The sequence below is a fragment of the Poecilia mexicana genome, unplaced genomic scaffold, assembly GCF_051168715.1.
Source record: "Poecilia mexicana isolate PSO_F unplaced genomic scaffold, ASM5116871v1 scaffold_5, whole genome shotgun sequence".
NCBI lineage: Eukaryota > Metazoa > Chordata > Actinopteri > Cyprinodontiformes > Poeciliidae > Poecilia > Poecilia mexicana.
In genome coordinates this window covers 25291174-25315688 of record NW_028263374.1, presented here as the reverse complement: position 1 = coordinate 25315688, position 24515 = coordinate 25291174, and the positions used below count along the sequence as shown (strand labels likewise).

Sequence of the window (24515 nt, the reverse complement as noted above, 5' to 3'; positions counted from 1 at the left end):
TATTGCCTATTCTCCAGCATGATTGCAGGTTATTGTAAATTGTATGTTCTGCTACACCTGTAATCGTGCCCAACAAGTGCACACATCGTACTGGCACACACCCCTGAGCTGCAAGGCAACAAGATAAAGACCCCAAACAAGATTTTCACCTGCTTAGTGCAGCAGTTTGTTCGCTCTACAGGCGTAGCTCACTTTCTGCTTTAGAGCTGTTTATTCAGGATGCACATATTGATGCTTGTGCAGTACTCTAAGTCCTACAGAGAGAAAGAAAGTGTTCACATTATTTTTCTGTAATCTGTTGCGGCAAAGAGAAGTAACTGTGAACCAAAATGCTGAAGAAGTTGTTGAGATAAAATTTACAAAAACCACAAGAGCTCCTCGTCATGTGAAGAGAAGGAACAAGTAAATCTCAGAGAAAGTATTAAAAAGGGGACATATTACACTTATTGATAGTAATGTCTCTGTAAATGAGCATTTTAAAACATGTACAGTAGCTGTGCTAGTGAAAAACAAAGAATTATGATTTCATGTGGAAACAGTGTGGCTCTGCCGCTACAGATGCTAATAGTTACCTAGTTGGATGTGTATATAGGACATTTAAAATCAAAAACAAAAAATAACTGAAGTGATTCATTTTTTCTGAAAAATGTTCCTCTTTATCAGTTGTGCTCGTTTTGTGAAATTACATTTATTTTTCTGCAACCAGTTTGTCCGTGTTCTCTTGATAGAGGCATGTCTAGGCAAAGTAGCCAGAGTATTGGAGATTCATCTTGCATATCACATTTATGTCTGCACGATTCAATTTATTTCCAAAGAAAATCAAACTGCATTTCTGCCTCTCTTTGTTCAGACTTCACCCTCTAGAGTTGATGATAAATGTTGTTTTGCGGGAGTCGATGCCGCTGCTGTGAGACATATTTACTTGTGCTGGATTATTTTTGGTGGAGCACAGGAGTTTCCTCACAGCTTTTTATCTGTTGTTTCCTCAGCATTTTGGGGCAGACAGGAGTAATTGATTGAGACACAGACCACATGTACAGTGCTCTGAATACTACTTTAAAGAGTTTGGTACATCGTTTTGAAGTAAAATGCTGTCTAGACAGAGCATGATCACAATTTTATAAGAAGCAATTCTTTGACATAAAAAAATGCATAAAAATATATTTTTTTGCATTGCATACACCCTTGTACAACTTCTATCTAATAGCTGTTATTTTGTCTGCTGGAAAAGAAAATGTTACATAAAACATGTAGTGTGTGGGTCCCAGCCTATTTCAGCCAGTATCAGCCAGTTAACACTTTAGTCAGACTTAAAGGTCACCTCCATAACAAATCCCCTAATACATATTCATCCCTGCTTTGTGACTTTTCTGAGCAAAAGCTTAAGTGTTGCTTTTATCCCCTCATTTCTAGCCCTTAACGGAAGGAAAACCAGCCTCTGGTTCGTGTTCTGTTCTCATCTCAGCCTGCTAGCTCCTCCAAGTAGATTGAATCTGCAGCCTCAGAGGATCATAAAATGCCTGTTCGGCCTTCGTGAAGTGTAAAGTGGAGCTGAAAGTGGGCTGCTGAGCTTGTTGGCAACGTCATCTACTCTTACTCCTCTTGCTGCCCACAACATTACTTTAGCACCAGCAAACTATCCCCTAATTAGCAAGTGATCTATTATAGATGAACTTCTAATGGGTCTGTGGAACTAACTACATGTCCGTCCCTGTGTGGGTGTGGGTGGGTTTGTGCGCAGATACTGAGTGAATCAGGCTGCATCAGCCATGCATGCGCTACCATCACATCCAATGCACAAGTGCGTCATCATGTCTATACGCATGCGGTTCCAAGCTGTTGCATATTACCATCAGGGGTAGTATCTGCTGCAGCCCCGCTCATTAAAAGCGCCCTACGCTCAAACCACAGGCAAGAACAGAGCAATAGTGGATAATCTCATGAAAAATGTAGGGGAGCAGCAGTCTTATCTCTCTGGGCCCTGTGCTGGGGTGGTTTGTGTGTTGCTCGGGCCCTTTGATGTACTCCATTGATCTCTCCTTGCTGACATGTTCTCCCAGGCCCATGGCTTCACCAGCTGGAGGGGTGATTAGCCTTATTAGTGTAATGGAGGGGAGTAAAGGGCTTTAAAGGTGGAAGGGATGGAGGAGAGAATGAAAAAGGAGGAGTGGAGGAGGGATGTTTGGCCATTGCAGATGATGATGAAGCACAAGCACGTAAGGTTTTGCTGCTACTAATCAAGATGAGGGAGCGGAAGCGTGAGGGAGGAGGCCAGCTGCAGTGCCGCCAACTGCTTTGCGTGATGGAGTTGGGTTAAAGTGCAGCACTGCAGTCCTTTGTTGTGCTGCATGCCTCACTGTAATGATTTATTGTGCATCTCAAACGGGGAGAGCTACCGTAGAAGGCAGAAATTTGATTGAACTTGGGAAAGACTTGAACTGTTGAGATCTAGCACGGACACTGACAGTCTGTTGGTTTTGGCTTCTTTAATATTGGCTGCTAAGACGGGTTCAAATTTAGAGATAATGCATTTAGGCTCCCTATGTGTAACACCAAGGCAATACCGTAGACCCTTGATGACATCAGTGAAACAAGGGTTGCAAACTACATAGATAAAAGAAAATAATTTATTATTTATATACCGGTGACATAAATGTGATCCTATTTAGCTCCGTTTGGTCCATGTTGATAGTGGCACAAATTACAGAGATGAAATTTACAGTTTACTTTGTTCAGTAAGATAAAGTGAATAAGACCCTAAATTCGATTCTTTCTGCTCTCAAGTAAATGACAGATTTAGATGAAGTGGTCTGTTCTAACATGACGAGGCTGACCTCTCCTTGCTTTATGACTTTTTTTACAATTTACTGCTGGAGCATGTAGATACTTGAAGGGATTTACTGCTCTTTATTCTATGGTCAATCCTGAAATCCATTAAAATCCACTCAGCAGTTTATCTTTCTGTGATTGGAGAGAAAAGTACTGCACACACAGTGACTTCCAAATGTTCAACCGTAATTTCCAGACTATTTGAGTGCACCTGAATATAAGCATAGGCCGCACTTGTCTATAGGAAGCAGGTGTCCAAGAGATTTTGCAGAGAATTATTATTTTTTTTTAAACTTTCAATAAAATACTGGCAACAAACAAGATATACTTCCAAACAGTGCCTCCTTAAAAAATTACAGTAGCATTGCAGGAAAAGTCATTGAGAAAATCCATCTTCCTCCTCCACACTATAACCACTAAAGTCATCTTCTTCAATGTCAAAATTCAACAGCTCACTTCCTCAGTTTCTCTTTCATTGTCACTCTCAATATCACATTCAACTCGAGGCAAATTTGCTCTTGAGCTTGTGCTGTCCTCTTCATCACACAGCAGGCCAGCTTTTCGAAACCCGTTGGCAAAAATCTGTATATTAGCCACATCTCGGTGTTCAAAATGTGTGAAAAAAGTAGCGACTTATAGTCCGGAAATTACAATAATCTAAAAATATGAGATGTGCATCTTTTCAGCCACCTCAATAAAATATATTCAAAGAACCATCTTCTGCTATAAGCTCACCTGAAACTTCTCAAGGGTAGATGTTTGCTACCTTTCTCACTTATTCCTTGTAAGACTTAGCAATTAAACAATGTTGCCACTCTTCCATGAAAACCAGATTGGGTGACATGTATTGTTAGTTTTCCTCTGCACATTGTATTTTGAAGGGAAGTTAAAAAGCGTAATTTGATTTTCTCTAACCGAAGCACCTTCTTCCATGTTCGCAGTTTCCTCCACATGGATTGTGGAAAACTGCAAACAGATCTTATTCAATTCACTTCTTATTCAATTCTTTCACTAATCAATTTCTTCTTACTCCAAAGGCCAGAGCGCACAAATAACAGTTGCTTTGTTAACAGATTCTCCCAGTTGAGCTATGGCTCTGTTCAGTAGCTCCAGAATTACATTATACTATTAGGTTGCTCTCTTAGTTATGTCAGTTTAGGTCAGGGGTCCCCAAAATACGGCACACGGGCCGGATCCGGTTTGCCTCCTCATTTGGTCCGGCCCCCTGAACAATACCAGAGAGCATTCAGTGTTTTTTTTCATATATATGTGGATTTTTCTTCAACCACCAGGGGGGCTCTTGAGAAGATATGAAACTTAGTTTCCCTCAATGGAATATATATACCTAGTACCAGTCACCGTTTCGCTCACGTTTTTTTTCCATTTGCATTCTGGGTAAAATTCTATCTACAAACACGAATATGTCGTCGGCAGTAATCCAGCGCCCAGCCCCTGACTAGCCCATTGCGTTCCTTGAATGTCATGATGCTATTTGTTTACTATTGTTCCTTATCAAACTTCTGATAATGTGGTTTCATAGAACAACTCAGTATGTTCACATCCAGATTACATTACACAGGCAGATTCCAATTTGTAATTGGGTGAACTTTGATGACAATTGGATCACATAGAATTTGATTTGATTATGTGTTGTTTAACATAGAGACATCACAGGGCTAAAGGTGCAGGTCTGAGCCATGGTGTTTCAGGCACACCTTCCATTCTTCCTAGCAAAGTTGACTTTTAGCCAAATTGGCTGCACAGATTAGTAAGGAATGAACCTAGCAGTTCGGTTCAAACATTATGCTTATATCAGTAACCATGCATAAAAAAGCTTCACAATATTGAACATTCAAGTAAAATGATATCACATTTGATCTCACAAGTAGAGAAACATCAAAAGTTGCATAAAAACAACCTGCAGACAGTTTTTGCTCATATCTAAGGCGTCTACAAGAATCTGAACCTTGATTATTCTTTAGTTTAATCTCATGCTAAAGTCTTCCTCATATAAAAAGGAATTAAACTGCATTTGTTTTGTATCTCAGTTGAATGACTTTACTCATCAAGTGTTCTACTTTCTTTTCCTCTTTCAATTTTTGCCCACTGATGTGTTTTCATAAACGTTTTTCATAGAAAATTGAAATTAATAGAATTCATACATTTTCAAGACTTGTGCATGTTTTCTAAATTACTGCCAATCTTGTTATTTGATTTCTTCTGATTTCAGGTATTCTTTTACAAATACAGCCTATAACATAAACTGTTATTTCCAATATTTGATTTTCTGAAGAGAATGCATATCAAATGGAAACTAATTATCAGCCAGTCCTCGGTTCATACTAATGTCTTTTTCTCCACATCTGTCTGTCTCCATGTTCTGTTTTATAACCATGCAGCCTCAGATGATGACAGTACAAGTATTCTTCTTACAGTTGTTTTCACTCTGCCTTTGTCCTGTCCAACCCGTCCATTGCACTCATTTTATCACCAACTGGCTGTGAAGAGAAGGGAGATTTTTTTTTTTTTTAGATTTCTTATAATAAAGAGTGTAAACACAAGCATGATGACAACCTGTCCCTGCTGGGGACCTATACTTTCTCCTACAGGCTGTCAGCCTCTTGCTCTATCACACTTTAGCAATCGAAGGTCAATTGCTTTCACCGTAGCACCTGTACCAGCTGTGAGATTGTTTTTCTTTTATTTATATGGATTATCCATCATGAAACTTAATAACTATAACTCAATACGCAAGAACTGCTGCCGTCGCAAGTGGGTAAATTGTAAGGTACGCAATAAGGTAAGCAGATGGATTTTGTTTCCATTCTTCTTGAAAAGTGAATCTGGCCAGTAGGACGAGGATTAAACATTTGACAGGCCATGACATCTTGTTTCCTCTCTTGGGGCTAGTCTTTCGGAACAGCCAGGCTCTCGCTGTGACACAATGACACGCTGTGTCACGGCCCTGTAGCAGGCCATGATTTACACATTCTCATGGAGACGCAAACATGCAAAGGGCAAATGTGGAAAATGCACCCACTCTATACAAAACATTAGCATAAACAGCCATAATGACTTGCAGTGACGGGAATATGCGCAGTCAATCAAAGATAACGACTTTTTAAATCCTTGTGTGTCACTCCTCCCCCTCGGGCGTAATGCAATGTCACACACCAGCTCTCCCCACTGCACACATCCACAAGTGACAAATACTGGGCAGCCTGGCAACCACATTTGTCTGACAACATCAGCACCATAGCACAGGAAATATAGAGGGTCTTTCGCTATGAGCTCATTTTGCCTGTTCCTCCTCCCGTTTCTCCTTTATGAGACACTTCAGTCCAACAAAATATAACGTCCTGACAACGGACTGGTATTAGATGCTCAGACACATGAGACCAAACACCCCGCTAAACAAATCTATCTTTCAAAAGTTTAAGACCCATCAAAGGAAAAGTGATTCAGAAGTGAGTAGACTTTCTGTTATTGTTGATTACTTCAAACAGTGGCTTAGACAACCTCAGTCAAATTGTTTCCAGTAGACTGGTTGACAATCACAGTCTGAAGCTGAGATCTGTTTCTGTAAGTCTCCCTTCTGATTGACCTCTAAGTATATTAAATGGGATGCAAACTGCAGTGTTTTCCTGTTGAAAGCCATTTTCATTGCACAAATGAGGGCACTCAGTCTGCAGGGTTGCCTCATCTCTAAGTAGTGAGCCACCATGGGACATTTTGCACAACCTAAAGATTTATTGTTCCATTAAAGGAAAAACCTGCTCTTCTGTCCCATGAAGAAAACTTCACTAGTGGAATCTCTTCTTGTGATGAGAGTAGGACTCTATCAGGACTGTTCATTTTAACATTTTAACGAGAATAAAACCTTCATTCTTTTATCCCCCCATGGTTGGTGTTCCATTTGCAAAGTCTAAAGGGAATGTTTGTAAGGTCGAAGGAGACATGAACTTTAACGACTTGTTCAGGTGAACCACTTGTCTTTTTTCTCCCAAATCTCATCGGATTTCTTAAGTTCTTTACAAAAACTGTCCTACGGTGTCCAAACTCAGCCACGATGGATTGTTGTGATCCTGCCATGCTCAAGACAGACTGCCATTTTACTTTTGGAAGTGAGTCATGCAAGTGAATGCTTGTAAAAAATATTGTGAAAAGGATTTTCACTTTATATGTCTTTTTAAGTTTAAGTATTTAATGATTTGAATACTCAATTTTTGAGTGAAATATGAATACTTAATTTTCCCCAGCTTAATTTTTTTTTATTTTAAATGTAAAGGTATCTATACCATTAGTTATTGATATTTTGATTTTGAAAGGTAGAAAAAAAACTCTCCTCTGCTGTTTCTAACTCTTTTAAAGCAATGCTACCTTAATTAGAGTGATGGCAAGCATCACTCAGCATGATGCCACCACAATCTGTGCCCTCTGTGTAAATAATTTCACCATTGATAATATTTATACATGAATCTTTATTTTAAAGTATAGTGGCCTTCTTTCAGCCAGCTGAATAGAAGTGCATTACAACAGGTGGAAAAAGGGAGAGGCAGAACTGCATTACAGTGCATTTCAAACAACCCCTGACTCTTAACTATTTCTTAACTAACATTAATTGCCTTGTTCTGACTAAAGAGAACTGGTTTATTTGTGTTTATTGTGGACCTTTTTGTCCACAATAAACACAAAGTGATTCAAAATCACTTTGCTGTGATTTTAAATCACAGCAAAGTAAAAAAAAAAAAAAAAAAACTCCAGTGGAAATAATATATTATTTATTTATGCAAAAGACAATGATCTGAATATTTAATTGTAGCACTTTTGTTTAGTTTTTAATGGAGATTTACCCTTCCCTTTTTTATAAGGGGGTTTAAGGAATGTTTATGAGGCTTTAATACTTTCCCATCAGTAGTAAGTCAGCTGTAAAAAGACAGAGGGTCTGGTTTATGAGACGCAATGTCTAATGAATCCTGAAGCCATTTACATGCTGTCTAGTAGTGAACAGAGTGCATAGAGAAAAAGAGCTTTCAAGTGTCTCAGAGGAAATTTACTGTTACGGCATCGGAGACAAACCCTGAAGGGACAGGGTGTCTCGATAAGAGCAGCTCATCACTCCTCCTTTTCAAATCACTCAGCCACAGTCCAACCATGGTGATTTTTTTTTCACATCCCTGTCTGAGTTTGCATGTTTGCTGCAGCGAGGAATAATGAGTGATTAATGCCAAAGATGGTTTTCTGTGTGGAGCGGAAGAGTAGACATAAGAGAGCAGTCTGTGTTGTGGTGATATGCTCTCATATTGTATTCTACCGGCATGAGCGGCTGTCATCCAAGGCAGATCAGGAAGACTAATTCAAAAGGCTTATGCATGCTTAACAGCACTCTGCTTGGTTTTAGTAGTTTATTTACACACTGTATCTGTGTGCATAATGCTCTCTTTCTGTTTCCACACCGACCTCAGACCGCAAATGGAAACCAGTTTTGACTCAGACAAAATGATTCTCAAAACCGTTTTATATTGGTTTCAGGACATTTATTTGTGCAGAAAAGAGGCAGAAAAAGGGTAATTACATTTTAAATTTATACATCGTGAGATTGGCGGTGAAGTTAAGTGTCGTGCTCAAGGACACGGGCATGAAAGTGGAAATGAAAATGGCTCCTCTTTTTATGAGCTTCTCCCTGTTGAGACACAGCAAAGACTCGACCAATGCAGTAAGCGCTGTCAAACATTTACCTGTCAAACAAAGCCACTAAACGGCACATTTAGGGGCCTTCTGCTTCCTGAGAGATTTCTGCCCTCAGCTCAACAAATCAAAATGCAAATAATAGATTCTCTCTACTTTGTTTGTTGGATTGCAAGAAAGCGTTCACTGAGAACATCAAAGTACAATTAGCCCTGTTGTCCATCCTATTGTTCAGCACTCAACAGCTGATTCAGCAGGGTTGCTTTATGCACTCCATTGCAGTAGTATTTATACCCCTTGAAACTTCCCATAATATGTCACATTGTAACCACAGCTCTCAATGTATTGAACGGAGATTTTATGTGCTTGATTAGGAATCCGTGACCTCAAAAATCCAAAAAGCTATTTTTGCCCTCAGTCCAGCTAAATAAAACTTGATTGGAGCTGCAAATGTTAAATAAAGTTTTGAGAAAAGACACATTTAAGTTTTGATAATTTACTGTAGGAAATGTGTTATGTTTAAAGGACAGCAAATTTATTTTAAAAAAATTAAAACTTGAAAACCTTTGTAAAAACAAGATGGATACGTTTTCCTTCATGGCGTGTTGATGTTGCTATGTAAAAAAAGAAAACACATAGTTTCCACCCAGATGACAAGAAAAAGTAAAGGTTTAGGATATAATAAACGGGACCTATTGTGAAAAAATAGGTCACTTTTAAGTTCTTGTATTTTGTTTGGCTTTTCTTCCTCACTAAATGCTCTTAAATTACTTTACTTTGATAATTATAATCTGGTATGCTTCATCATTTTTGAAGAAAAGATGACATCCTTGAATCTCTTGCAAGAACACTCACGACGCTGAGGCTTAATTCGAGCTATTCGTCAGGACTCTGCCTAGTGACTGTTTAACCTTGAACATCATAGGCAGCTGAGAACTTCTCTGAGAGCGTGATGGATGCTGAAAGTGTAAATTTCACTTTCAGAGTGATGCCGCACCGGGAAGCCTAACATGAGCGTGCATGACACGCAGTACCCCAGGGATAATCAATTCTTTAATTGTAAATATGAAGAGCTGTGTTGGCATGCTAGAACCAGAGACATGTTGATTACACAATGCGCTGCATGCAATCATGTGACACAGAGATGATTATCCGTGTATTAGAATTAATTATAACCAGCAAAATGTTCTATGATCCTGCTTAAGGTTGCCAAATTCTAAACCCACTAAATCCTGAATGTAATCCATTTTTTGTTGCGCTTACTCCACTGTGACCTCTGGTGACTTTATGGTTCTTTGTTTAGGAATGTCCTACACTTGTCATTTCCCCAGAAATTGAAAGAAGGGCTACTAAAGCTTTGCTGGATGGATGGAAACAGAAAGCAGAGGAGGGGTTTTGGCTTCGGAGGACGGCAATTTGGCAACATCATCTGCCTCCCTGATCCGCTCTCTCTTTAATTCTGCCGTCTTATGACAGAGAGTGCCCAGCTTCCGTCGTTGAACCATTATGTATGGATGAGCTTTATTGCATTATGATTTTTTTTTTTTTTTTTTTATTCTAACACACTTAGCTAGCTTGTAGTCTGCACAACCCCTCTTCTCCAACTTGGTGAATAATTCACAGCCAGGGCATTAGGGTTGGAAAAGCAGAACTTAATCAAAGGCAGCAGCTAAGCGCCACCCCACTGGCAGTTGTAACCTCAAGTTTGGCACAACGGAGATCTTAAATCGAAGGTTGAACGATCAGGCGAGAGGCAGATTTCGGAGAGCTTTTTAAAGTTTGACAGACTCTTCTGATTAAAGTTCGATTCAGACAAAACAACAACAACATAATATTCTGTACACACTGACTCTGAAAGGAAAAAAACAAGGAACTTTTAACTCTGAACCAGATTTAATTTTCCTCATAATTTTTTAATGGAAGATGTATTGTCTAACAAAGACAGACCTGTTTTAGTGGAATATTTGGACAATCTGTTTATCATGAATTTGTTCCATGCTTCATTCCGTACATGTTCTGGACCATACAGCAAATTTGTTATTTGCCTTTTTAAAAATTTTCACAGACAAAAACTCGTGAAAATAACTAGTACTGTCAGAGTGCATGGTTAGAACATTTTAAATGTCAGCAGCTAATTAATTCAGATTGCAGATGATAAAGATGAATCAGTCATGTGTTAAATGCAAGAAGAAAAGTGAAAGGGCTGTGGAAATGTCTGCATGTGCCAAACTAAAATAAACAAAGGTGTTGCACAGTTTTCAAGTACATGCAAATATTTGGATTGCAAATCAATCTGAAGCACCATCTGAGTTGACACTTGCTTCATAGGGTCTTAATATTTCACAGAAATTATGATCCAAAAATCCTCATTTTGGTATGGTTATATTTAGGGAAACAAAGAAAAAACAGATTTTTTTTTTAAAGAGGACTGTGGGATATACTTATTTGTATATAACTGGCATAATTTCTGGCCAAAATACTGTTGACAGTGAATTTTCTCAACAGAAACAGATAATTCTGAATTTTCAGTGATGGGCTATCGTCAGTACCCCACACAACTGGGTTTGCACTTTATCTTGTTTTATCACTTCCTACCAGTTCTGTTTATTCATATGATACTGTTTCAAGTGTGTAATTAAATTAATCGAGGCAGCTTTATACCTTATCAGTATTGAATGATAAGGCTGTTTTTTTTTATCCATATCTCTTTTCATTTTTACTGTTGTTGCCTTAGAAATCCTGTTTTCTTTTTTTTTTTGAAGAGCAGTCTTTAATTATCGGGGGTTCCTTTAAGTCTAATTTGTCCAGGTTTTCCATGCTGCTTAGTTTTGTTGTTGCTTCATGCTACATTTTAGTTGCATGAACACAGAGTTCAACTCTATGGTTCTGTCAAATGTATTTAGTCCATATGAGGTCTTTTAGAAATAAAAGGGAAATGATGCCCATTAAGGAGATACTTATTGGTACAAAGTATGGATATTCACATTTCGCTAACAACTAATGCGCAATAAACCAACTTCCTTTGCTTCAGTGAGGGCCAGTGTTACTTCAAGTTGAGCTGAAAAAAAAAATCATGTTAAATTATGAAATTACGCAGCTTGTCACAATTTAGACACAGTCAGTCTTTGGTAGCTCTCTACCCACTATTCCTTTTCTTCCATTTGTTTTCTCTCCTTCCATTGTTGTCCAGCTGTCTAACTTTCCCTTCACATCTCCATCACTCTGTTTCCTTTTCTGCATCTACTTTCCTTCTCTCTTGGTGTTGCTCCCTTTCTTCCCCTGTAAAATGCATCCAAGCTTCCCTCAGGGGCTAATCCTGTTGGAAACGTTTCAGGGAAAGCGGATTATCTTTCGGAGCAGCATGATTTTTGGAGAAAGTTCACTCACACTTGATTAAATTAATCATTGTCCTCCAAAACCCCTTATGGACTTTCCTTGTGGATATTGTTGGAGATAAATAAATGTCCTCAAATTGCATAGTTCTGCTGTAATTGATTTGGTATGCCGTACTTGCTCTATAGCATGCAGTGGTGGGTTGTGAGACCACTGGCAGAGCTTTAGTGGGCACAGCGGAAATCTGACGGTCTTCAGGTGGCGGCAGAGTTTTTGACGGCTGAATTTAGCCTCTGCATATTATTCACCGTTGCATTGCTTGAAGGTGGCCATGTTTCCTTTTGTTCAGCCTGACAGAGACTAATGCCTGATTTGGTCCATGCTTTCATAATTCATACAGAGGTGTCAGCATGCGTCATGCCTCCACTGCAGAACGCATTAGAGTGGGGAATTAGTGTGTAAATGTGTGTGAGTGTGTTGCCAACAGGCAGTTGTTACTTTGTTGTTTATAGCCCATGAAGATCAGTGTGGTCAATGAAGCTTCTCAGGTGAATAGGATACAGCATAACCTTGGGAAGACAATAAACCTCCTACTTCCTTGCCTACAGCCATCCGTCCATCTCCATTTCTCTCAAGCCAGTGCCGTTCTTTGAAAGCGAAGCCCGCTGAGGCTCCATTTAGCAAGAATGTCCCCTGTCATTATGCAACGGCAGAATCTTAAAAGTTACCATCCGCTGAGTGGATTTCAATGAACACCGTGAAAAATTTCCTCTCAAAGAAAATAATTACAGCCATTTCCTCAGTGGGGGTATTTTGCAGTAGTGTTTATGGTGGATAATTACTATGCAGAGAAACTACTTTACAGAAACAATTGGTTACATTACCCCCACTAGTGTGGGGATTAGAGTTGTGATCATCTTGGGTGTGATTATTGAAAGCGTCTGAGATTTCCTATTAATCAAGAGGGGGTCACATATATATAAAGCTTTTGGAAAAAGGAATAGTGGGAGTATGATGTTTGTTTTATAATGCTTTAGGTAATAAAAATTAGAAAAAAGCTCAATGAAACTTTTTTAACATTAAGCATTGAACATGTTAATGGTTTCTCAGACTGATTTCTAAATGGCAGACTGATTTAAAGTAGTAGTCCATTAATAATGCGTAATAAAGCAGAATAACAGAGGGGCCATAATTAAGCACACTAAGTAGCAAAAAGAAGACAGTTCAAATCTGTCTGTATTTAAAAAGCAATCTTAATTCTGATTAATGTAAGTCATCATCAACTAACATCATCTTAACTAATGATCCATGTAAAGGGTTTTTTTTTTTTTTTTTTTTTTTTACAAAGTTATGGCACAATCGCAACCTTGGAACCATGATCTTGACATGGAAAGATTTTATGATATATCCACCAATAGAAGGTGGTTTTTGTTCTCAAAAGATTTCTGACAACAAAGTCAAATGAACAATTAAAGAGACAGACAAGAGCTTTAGAAAGAACTGGGAACACACAATGTCAACATAATGAGAAGTTGAAAGGATTTAAGATATCCTGCAGACAATTTTAAAAAAGCCATTGAAACAGAATATAGCCTGATATGATTATACCAATTTTGGTCTAATCATATCAGATTGTACACCTGAGTAATTCCAGTGCACATCCCTCTTAATACACCATAACACCAGTGAAGATCAGAGGTGGAAGCTTAATGGTGATGGTTGCTTTTCGGCATATGGTACTGCCACTCTTCATGTAATTGAAGGGAAGTTGAATAGAGAATCACTCTGAATGCATTGATGGAAACTCAGATGATTTCAGATAAAGAGAATGAAGCTGCTAGACCAGCCGGTGACCTGACGTAAATCCAATTGAAAATCTGTGGAGAAAAAAAAAAGCTTAACAATGTATAGAGGAGTCTGTCAGAAAACATCAAGATTTAAAGGTTTTTCTGAAAAATGGATCAAAATCACATCTTAGAAATATATGTAACTAGTTTTTTAGTACAAGAATAGTGTTAAAGTATTAAGTTCAGTAACTGTATATGTCATTCCACTTTATTCCACGTTATTTTTTGACTAATTTGTGTCTTTGTGTGCATGGAATACTACTTGCTTTTTTTTTTTTTTTTTTTTTTTTTTTTTTTTACAGCTTACAAACATGAAGAAAAATTGTGAACATTTTGTTTGGATATCAGTCTTTGGTGAAATACATTTTACTATAATGGTGAATATAAAGTTTTGTGCACTCATGCATCCCTGCTGCAGTGCAGTTTACTCTGTGAAAAATTTCAGCCTCTATACCATCCGTACTCCGTGTCTCCGGAGATTCATCACATTACATCATGATCCACTTGCTGAGCAGACATCCTGCCTGAAATGCCTTTTAGGTTTGGCTTCTCAGGTCTGGATACCGTGATCTGACGGTTACATAATTTGTCTGCAGGAAATACATGGCCTCCTTTTTTTTTTTTTTTCTCTTTCTACTTTTAACTCTGCTCACTTACCTGAGGTTGTCTGTCTTATAGCATCAATGTATCTGTTGCAGATTTCACAGTTAACTACAGAGAAGGCACTCGGATTGCAGTAGATTTGCATGTGCTTTGAAGTGGGCCATGTGCAAATAGGGGAGGAAAAAGAGCTGCAGAGCCGCTGGTTTAGTGAGGTTATGAAAACACATTGTTTCTACTTCAGAGATCACTGCTGTTAGCAGCTTTATTTGAGGTGTGTGTAGTGAGTCAGTGCTCTTGTCCTTTACATGGATGCAAACATTTTCATAACCTTCCCCTCAAAATTTTACTGTTCAATAATTTGTTGATTATTTAAACTGTAGCAGAAAATCTAAATTATAAATTGGCGACTAAATATCCCAAAACCCCAGATGACTTTACTGCTCTGTTCGCATTTCTTCGTAAAACCTGGAAGCTTTTTAAGGACATTCACGTTCTTTCATGTGCCGTTTTTGCATTCATGCTGCCAATGCTCATGTTTAGGTTCTCCCATTTGTCACAAAGAGCCCATGTGTGATTATTAACAGGTCAAAGCACACACCTGAGCCAGATTGTCGCTGGAATGTCATGGGTACTCCTCACATCCCCAGCCACCTCTAAGAGCTTTTCCTCTTTTCACATGTTATTTCATCTTCAATTTATTTCCAGACTCTGCTGACTCATATGCCCCTCTGTCCTGACAGAGTATGAAAACGAACTTTTCTCGAAGCCACAGACATGTCAAAGCCTACCCTGTATGCTTATCGACGTTGACTTCTTGCCTAATAAGTGTCAAAATGCAACTGACAGCGAATCCTGGGCCTCTTCTGTGGATTTCTCCTTCCTTATCCATTTATACCCTCCTGTCCTTTCTGTGCTCGTCCCCTCTTGCAGCATTGAAGTATTTCCTCTCATTATGCAGGTTGGGAATGATCCCCAGAATCCTTATTGCATCCTTGAGAGTTTTATTTTGACTGTACAGGTTAACTGAGCCTTTGTCAAATGTGCTACCTCTTATTGATTAAAAAAAGTTTCAAAGTTGAATTCACATAAATTGCTCAAGAAAATCTGCCCATTGGCCAGCAGCAGTACCTCATCCAGCATGTAGTTGGAGTAAGTTTTTAATTTTCAGGTTTAAAGCAGATTTATGCATTCTTTGGTCAAGTTGCTGGAAGATGCATAAAGCTAGACAAAATGGAATTCTGTGCAACAAGGCCTTAGAAGTTGGAAGAGACTTGAGACTGAGAAGGAGAATAGCACTAAGCATAGAGCCAGAACTACAATGCAATGGCTTGAAGTCATGTTCATAGATCTAAATCTATATATATATATTTTTTTGAAAAACCAGAAAATTGCTACTCACAGACACATTTTATGTTTCTGGATGTATAGCTGCTGGAGACAAAACTTAAAAATTCTACAGCTGTAATTGCAACTAAAGTGGGTGCTAAATTCATATCATTGCGCTGAATACAGTACAACGAAAAGTATTTACAGTGATTCACTTTTTCCATGTTTTGTTACGTTATAGTCTTATTCTTGTGGACACATACGCAGGAATAAGACTATATGTGATTTATTGGTTTTTTATCTTTAATAAATTTGCAAAAATCTATATGGAAAAAGATTGTAACATAATGGAATTTCTATGGAAAAAGTGAAGTTGACAAAACTTATTTCCAGTACATCTGGAATACTTTCCAGATTTACAAAGTGTCATTTATAAGAATATTAAATACATTAAAGGATGTTAAAAACAAAAACAAAAAAATTCTAATAAAATACATGAAGTTTTGCGACAAAATGCAAGTTGTATTTAGTTTGTTTCTACATTTTAAAAGAAATGTACATTGTACATGTACTATTTGATAACTGTTAATTATGTACATGACATAATGTACATCAGTACATAATGTCAGAGTGATGTTGTGAACTCACTTATCTGAGCTTTCATTTTCTCCTTTAATTCAACAAGATATTCTTTTGTCTAAGGAAAAATTTTCCCTCACAAAAAAAATACTTCTGGAAGCATTATTTCTGTTGTGAATTATTTTATTCTGCACTGAAGTTAAACAAAGACACCTTTTGCTAATGTCTCCTGAGTAAGCAGACTGCCAGGCTTCTAAACCACATGATGGACTGAAACATAAAAGATTGTGCTCATTGCAAACTGCAGTTCTCTTGATCCGTAGTTTCTAAAAAAATATTAAATCACATTTAATTCAGTTCACTAGTTTGAATTTATATGCCACCCTCAACCAAACTAAAATGACACTAAGCCACTTGGAAATATGGATTTCCTGTGATTGCATAAATGTATGCATGAATTTGTGCTGTCAAAGTTTGCATTCTTACAAATGTGATCCCATTATTTCAAGTGTTTGTATAACTTGATTATGATCCACAGTCCATTAATGAAATTGCCACAAATGTACCACCAACATTTTTATGACTCTAATACAAGGGAAAAAAATAGATCGCCATATGCTCCAAACCCCAAAGTAAATACAGTCAACAAATCAAACTAAGCGTAACATCAGATCTGTGTTCATGGCTGCAAAAAAATTGTCAGCCCCCCTTTGCCAAGTTTGTGAACACAACTGTGTCTGGTGGAGACTGCTGCTGCTGTATGAGTCAGGGCTTACTGTAGCTCTGTTTCCCATTCTGAGTCTTAGTGGAATGAACACTATTTGATACCTGTTAACACATTTGTGAGTAAATTCTAATGAAAGTTTAGTGCGTTTTACAACACCGTGGATTTGTTACTACTTTTTAAAAACAATTACTGATGATGAACAAGTTGCTCATTTATTACTCTTCCTCAGGACCTAAAACTTCACAATGGTAACTGGGATCTTTTCTTTTTTCTATTTTGCAAACCTACTACTGGTAGAATGTCTGTCATTTAGCATCTTTGTTTTACAAATTACTTTTACCAATTAGGGTTGAAGCGCTTTGTTTTCCAAGCCTCTTCTCTACAGTCTCCCACACACTGAACTATAGCCAAAAATAAAGATTTATAATTGGTGGAAACAGCTAATCCCAGGCTACAGATCAGCAAGCACACTCCAATGTCCAATGAAAACCAGCTGGATTTTTGTGGTAACATATTTTCATTACTTCCTGTCTGGGTAAAATGCTTGTATGATGCTTGTATGGTGGAACAATAATCGGGTCAAAGTTTAGAAAAGAATTTCATGGAAATGTATGTTATACAGGAATCCAACTGTGCTCTCAAATGTTTTTCCTTAGAGAGTCGCATTTTGTTGGACTTTATGAAAATAGATTGATATATTTTACCCTCCATCCATCCAACCGCATCCAGTATCAGAGCAAACCATGAAAAACAACCGTTTACTCAGACATTCACAGCTAAAGACAATTTAGGATCTCCAGTAAACCCACATGTGTGTTTCTAGACTGTGGGAGGAAAGTGGAATACTGAGAGGAAAACCCACACATGCACATGGAGAAACTGGAAAATAATGGTTATTATAATGGAAGTCCAAAGTTCTATTGTAGAGCGAAGCACAAGCGAAAACATATATAAGCCTCCAGACCACAAGAAGGAAATTGTGTAGGTGCAGAGAAAACTTCCTACTAACGTGACTTCTGCTCTTAAATTTGAAGCTTGCACATCATTTTATGTTATTTTATTTTTCTGTCAGGGATATCTTTGCGGAAAATGCAAAACTAAATGCAGGAAAGTTCAGAGTAACCATCAAACAAAGGCCTTTCCAGAGCCTGTTAGATTTGAAGCTGAGGTGAAGTGTCAGATTTTCACCAGAGTACTCCAAAAGCACATCTCAAAAACACACAAGCTTCAAAAAGCTCTAGTGTGACTCCTCTGCAGTCTGGACCCCAATGAGCATTTCTGAAAATGTAAAAATGACTTTATACTATTCATTTTAGGTGAAGTGTTTCTGCATTCCCATAAAAAACCCAGAGGCAGTCAATTCTGCTAAAGTTGCTAACGGTTTTGAATGTTGTATGCAGACTGATGACATCAGAAAAGCTGCCTCCACTGTATGATGAGTTTGAAACACAACACAATGTGGAAAGATTACCACATTCCTCTTTCTGTGTATGAAACATAATCCATTGAAAATGTGCTGCAGTAAATACACAAGAAGCTTGGCAGGTTATAACATGAACTTAACAAGGTCGGGGATTCATCTGTGTTCCTCTTTGGATATTTTCGCTTTCAGAGCTGATGTAATCTGAGTGTCCTGTCATAAACACAGGGTGGATGGATGTTGGGCTTCCTTTTTTATTACTTTCATTGTTATAAATGGCTCTGTGGGACCTCTCAGTCAGCAGGATTATAGCCCAGGATTAAGATTCTGCTTCATGAGCGAGTGGGCGTGCAGCAAGCGAGAAGAGTTATTGGAATTGCCATCATTATCCTCTGGATCTCTCATCATGACCTTATCACCTCCAAGCTCCCTCAGCAGCTCTGCACGCAGCAGTTGCCGAATGCACACGACTGCGAAACATTAAAAGTACAGCTGTTCAGGAGGTGTCACTCTTTAAAATGGGCTGTCTGAACTTTGCAGCTCTCCCCACCTTCATTTCTAAAATTTACTTTGATGTTTTCTTGCAGTTTGCTAAGCATAATGATGGGTTGTTATCAGAGCTGGAATTAGCCTGCTGTAATCATATGCCTTAGCAAGATGTTGTGTGTATTATGTGTCTTTTGACAATTTCACAGAATAAAAGAGCTTTATTTTTCTTCTGAAATTGCGTTCAACAACATTACAGATTGAAAGAAACACAAAAATGGCCAAGGTCTTTCTGATTCTCTTTCCACGTGACTTTGTAATTAATCTGAGATTTAAAAAAATATATAAAAAGACATCTTTGCTGATGTATTCGTTATGATGCATTTGAATATTTGATATTTTATTGCAGTTTACTTGCTTAATACTTCTATTTAAAGCAGAAAAAATATTGTAATTAAGATATCAGCATTTTTTCACTAAATGTCTAACAGATTAACATGATAAGTAATCCACATATATGAATAAATCATAATAAACTAATCCATCTATAAGTGCAATGAAGTGGCATGAGGCAGCGAATAAATGTTGTGTGGATAAATAAGTTGGTAGGGTTGGTCCCTGTTTGAATGGATTGATTATTGTCTTAATTTTTTACATTCTTTTTCAATAACTGTACCGGCCGGCTAATTCCAGGTGGATCTTGGCTGTGGGACAACTCTTCTAATTATTCTTTTGACTCCTTTGTCAGACATCTCGTGAGTAGTGCCTATTTCTGGCTGGTTTATGGTGACTTTTTTCCACTTCTTTATTTCACGCCCAGATTATTGTGTTAATATTTCTTGCTGAAACATTGAGATTTAACACAATATAAAGTGCTTTTGTGATTCCTTGATAATGACGAGCATTTGTATTGATCAAAACTTCAGATTAAACTAGCGGTCAGGAATATTTTATAAATTACTATATGGTTTGGAGGAATTCTTAGCTCTATATGCCTTTTTGCATGTCTTTTTCTTTATGTTCAATACTTGTTCCACATGTAATTTATCTTTATTATGACTAACTTTATTTACAGATTGCTTTGTTTTAATTTATTTTCTTGAGTTGCTTTGTGGGGGTGGGGGAGCTGTTTCTCATATCTAGGGTAAATTTCTTGTTAAATTATTTCTACATTTTAAATATTTAATGTGTAATTAAACTGCAGTTCCTTGCAGTTTGCTGTATTTAAAGGCTGCAGTTGTAAAGACCTACCATTGTCAGAAACCAGTGCTCAGGGAATCCCTTGTCTTTGAATATCTGGTCATAATATCAGAAGAACACAGTCATAGCAGTCCCTTTCTTATTTTCAAAATGGAATCTCTTCAGCTCATCATAACTTAATGAAATGTAAATTTATGAGGAAGAGGCAGCACATTTTCCTGTATCTCCTCATCCCAGCAGATAGAAAGTGGTACATTTGTGATTTCACCTATTCTTCCTGATCATAGTCCAGGGCTAAGTTCACAGCATGTGCATTTGTGTATATTGGGTGAAATGTATATCTGCTTTGTGTTCTCTTAGCACAGTGCACTTTTATAAGATGCCCTATTGCCCTCGGGATGCTCTTTGCTCACTCAACAATAAACTGCATCGTATTGGGAGCAATGGGCTGGCTTTGCTTTTGAGCTGTGCGGAAAAGACATCTGAGAGACCATGGTAATAAAAGAGACAAACAGAATAGGAGCTCTTTTTTTTCCTGGAGAGTAAAATTTGAAGTGATCTGCACCTTTTGTTCAGTCTATACACAATACAGACCTAGTAAAATAACTTTTAATGACATCCGACAGAGATCTTCTGCAGAACAGGGGAGCCAAGAGAGCTGAGTGACACACAAATTCTCGCTCTCACAGGCCTGCGCGTGTGTTCTGGCACACATAGCCCTGTTCGTTTTATTTCTGTGCAAAATCTGGCCAAGCAGCTGCTGTCTGAAAACAACTAGGCTAGCACGTGTTACCCCCACAGCAACAATTATGGTTGTTTTCCGAGGTTATCTTTGCCTAACGCTGCATTTGGTTGAATTGTTAATATCATGTCCCAGCGTCGATCTATCAATCGGTTAAATGCCTCAGATAAACTGCGAGTCAGAGATGTTCCCTGCCTCTGCTGTGTGATTGTAGGCACTAAGGAGCACTTTGTAGGTTCATGCCCATCAGTTGCAATTGAGGTAGATAACTGCGATAGCCTATTTTTCTCTCATCTCTCTCCAGTGAATGGTGTGATTAATGGCGGAGCTGCAGACTACGACACTTGCCAGCCATCTTAGGTTGAGGATGACTCTGCTCCTTTTGCTCATTGGGGACTTATTAAATATCAAAAAGGTTGCCTGATGAGCTTAGTTGTTACAATAGAGCCCAAAGTCTTTTTGTTTCAAGCCGTCAACTAAGTGACTTCAGTTTCCCTTCCATTAAAGATTTTTGAGCGACCTGTGTTCCAGATGGCACAGTCAGGGTTTGGCTACAGGGACAGTATTATATAAAATTGACCTTTATGAGCTTTACATCATCTTAAAATGTTATTCCCTCATCACAATCATATCTGGAGTGTTACCTTGATTATTTCATGTGTGCTTGGGAAATTCTCCTCCTCCCTCGCCTTGAAGGCGGAGTTTCAGACACAGCAGGAGTTTTTAAAGAGACAGAGGCCCAATTTCAAGCCATTAAAATACAAAGTCACATTTCTTTTACGTCATATTTGATATATATAGCATTTATATGATAACTGAAGGCAACATAGTTACTTGATTATTCTATGAAATGGCACTGTGTGCCTGGAAAACATCATACTGCCACTTTAAAAGAAAAGCAAGCTTTTGTTTCGGGTTCCTACTGCCTGAGCGTGGCAGTTCACTTCCACCTATTTTCAGCTCCTAATACATTCCCCTCCTTAACACTTTTCTCTCGCTTTGAATAATTGAATACTTCTGGTTGGATTCTCACTCCTCCCCAAAAAAACATGACTTCACTTTTATGGAGACACGATTTGACAACAAGCTTGGGATTAGGCCGACCATTTTGCAAGCAGAGAACAAGGCAGCCCGATTGAGTCACACTTGTTCTTTAAATATGACCTGAAAAGTTGCTTCTCTCCCTCGCAGAAACAGTTTGGATGCATTTGCGCCATTTCTTTTCCACGTGAAACATGTTGTTGGCTGTGAAACAGGTGGAAGTGAGGAGTGGGAGTAAATAAGAAATGCTCAGCGGTCACAGTAGTTATTTCCAAACTGAAAGGTCTACAGCCGAGAAGATGCACAGCGAAACATGTAGATTGGCATAAAAAAGGAGTCTAAAAGCATGTGACTCATCCGGGGAAGATAAACAACTAAAACTGCTGCAATGTTTGCAAGGCCATCAAGTTTTATTTTGTTCAAGACAACCTGAACACAAAGTAGCACATAGTCAGTTTCCTTGTCATGGAAAACTGTCTGAAGAAGACAATTTTTTTATTATTATTTCTGGAAGAAAATAACTGAATTTGTGAAGAAAACATTTAGGATGTTTACTCTATTTGTTTTCTGAATTTTGTGTTTTCTATTTGAGATGCACAGGCGTTATTATAAGTAAAATCCAAATGAAATGTACGCAGTTGAAAATAAGTCTGTTAAAATGACTCAATTGTAGTAGATTGATAAGAATTAAAAGCTCTGAATTAAATTTACCTATTGTTTAATTTTCATTTAGCTAAGCTACAGCAAAAATAACTCAAAGGTTAGTTTTTGACGTTTGACGACAATTCACATAAAGTAATCAGTATTAAATTTAGTAGAGATTTGCTAGAGAAAGTAATGAATCCAACAGAACTAACAGATTAGATGCATGAATGATTTTCCTCATTCATGCATCAAGATTAAAGACTTATTATTTCTTTGATTTTCATTAAACTCAAAACAAATTGCATTACAGATTGTACTGTTTGTGCAGCTGCAGACCAAAAAGTTAGTGTTCAGTTGTGATTTAGTGGTTACTCCAGAGAAAAAGTCCCATTTTTCATGGTTTTACCTGTCAATTACCAGTCAGAGCTAATTTTAATTAATATGTTTGTGCACAAATCTCTTGCTGTTGAAAATGAAAATTAAGTCCACCTTGATTTTATTTACTAAAATCAAATTTAAAAAGTTGTCTCTAGGTATAAATGTACTATTCAACTGTACATTCCACCTTTTTGTGGCTGGATAAATACTCTGGTAGTGACGCACATTCTCAGAACCAGATGTTCAGTAGGAAGTGAACTGAAGGTCGTTGTTTCTGTTACTGAGTTAATTTATTTTAGTCGAACACAAATTATAGAATGGCATTAATAACTATGTATTGCTTTTAAAAAATTAAGTAAAAAGGGGAAAAACCATGAAAAGTTAAAATATAAGACAACAAAACAAAAAAAAAAACAACAAAGATGTAATCTGCACATTTGACAAACAAAATGATTTAAAAACACTGAAACACTGAAACAAGACATGACTCAGCACCTGAAGGTGATTCTTACATTTTAGAATCACCTATGTCCACAAGTTTTGGCTGGTGGACATAGCTTTGGTTATCACAGCAGTGCTGGTGTCACTGCAGTTGATGCTGCTCTGTCTGCTTCACAGCTCCTGTTTTGCTGAGTTGAGCAGATCCAGCTCCACATTAAAGGAAGAAGGTCAATCCTTCATCTCCAGAGCAGTGATGGACAGAGGGGAGGGGTTGCGGGCAGAGGAGAAAAGAGCATATGGTTAGTTAACTTTTAACGCAAGGGCAGATGTCTCGGTTCTTTAGAGATCAGTGGGCTGGAAACGTGTTATGTTATGATCATGGCAGGGCATATCTGTAGTCTGTAATGTCAAGGGGGCTGTGGCTCTAACCTGTGCATTTGTGGCTTACAATGAGGGTAAAATTAGATTAATTTCTCATAAACTTATATGTTCAGTTCAGTTTAATTTAATCATGCACTAAAGGCAGGGCTAGATGAATTGATTTTAATTGAATTTTTGGTACTTGAAGATCAAATTTTCTAAAATCTGGATATTTTTCCACTAACGCATTCCTTCGCTTTCCATAGCTCAGGGTGATGTTGGCCCATACAGAGCCCCCATCTTGGTTAACAAGCATGTTTTATTTTGAGGCCATGTCACTCAGTCCTAATGAAAGGTTTGATAAAACATGAACCAATGGTCATGCATTTATGTCGCACTCATACACACCTCCTCTCCTTTTAAAAAATAACCTGTTTTTAAATTTCAAACATCTCTATTTGGTCATCCAAAATGCTTTCACCAGACTTATATCCCAGTATGGACTTGCTGCTGAAATGAGAGGAAATTAAGTATGCAGTGAGCGGTTCAGGCATGTTGGGCCACCGCTTGTTTAAGTTTGCATGGCTCTGTGTCCACCCGGCCGAACAAACAGACTGAAAAACACAACATCGGCCCATCACACTCCTCTGTTGCAGAAGCCTCCAGCCACAGTAACACTCCACATGCCAGTTATATAAGTGAAGAGAATTCATCTGACGGCGCTGTGTGAGGTGTGAGATTATAAGCCAGGCTTATAGCACACCACTCTCTGCTTTTTCTCGACGAAGTCAGCAACGTGTGCCTTGATCCCAGTTTCATGTTCAGCTGTCTGAAAATGTGAACAGAGAGCCTTTGGTAAACTTCTCATGC

General features: G+C 38.0%; 1 protein-coding gene across 1 annotated transcript in view; it reads left to right on the top strand.

Moving 5' to 3' along the window:
* magi3b (membrane associated guanylate kinase, WW and PDZ domain containing 3b) overlaps nucleotides 1-24515 on the top strand; it is a 144830-nt gene that overhangs the window by 59665 nt on the left and 60650 nt on the right. The window lies entirely within an intron of this gene.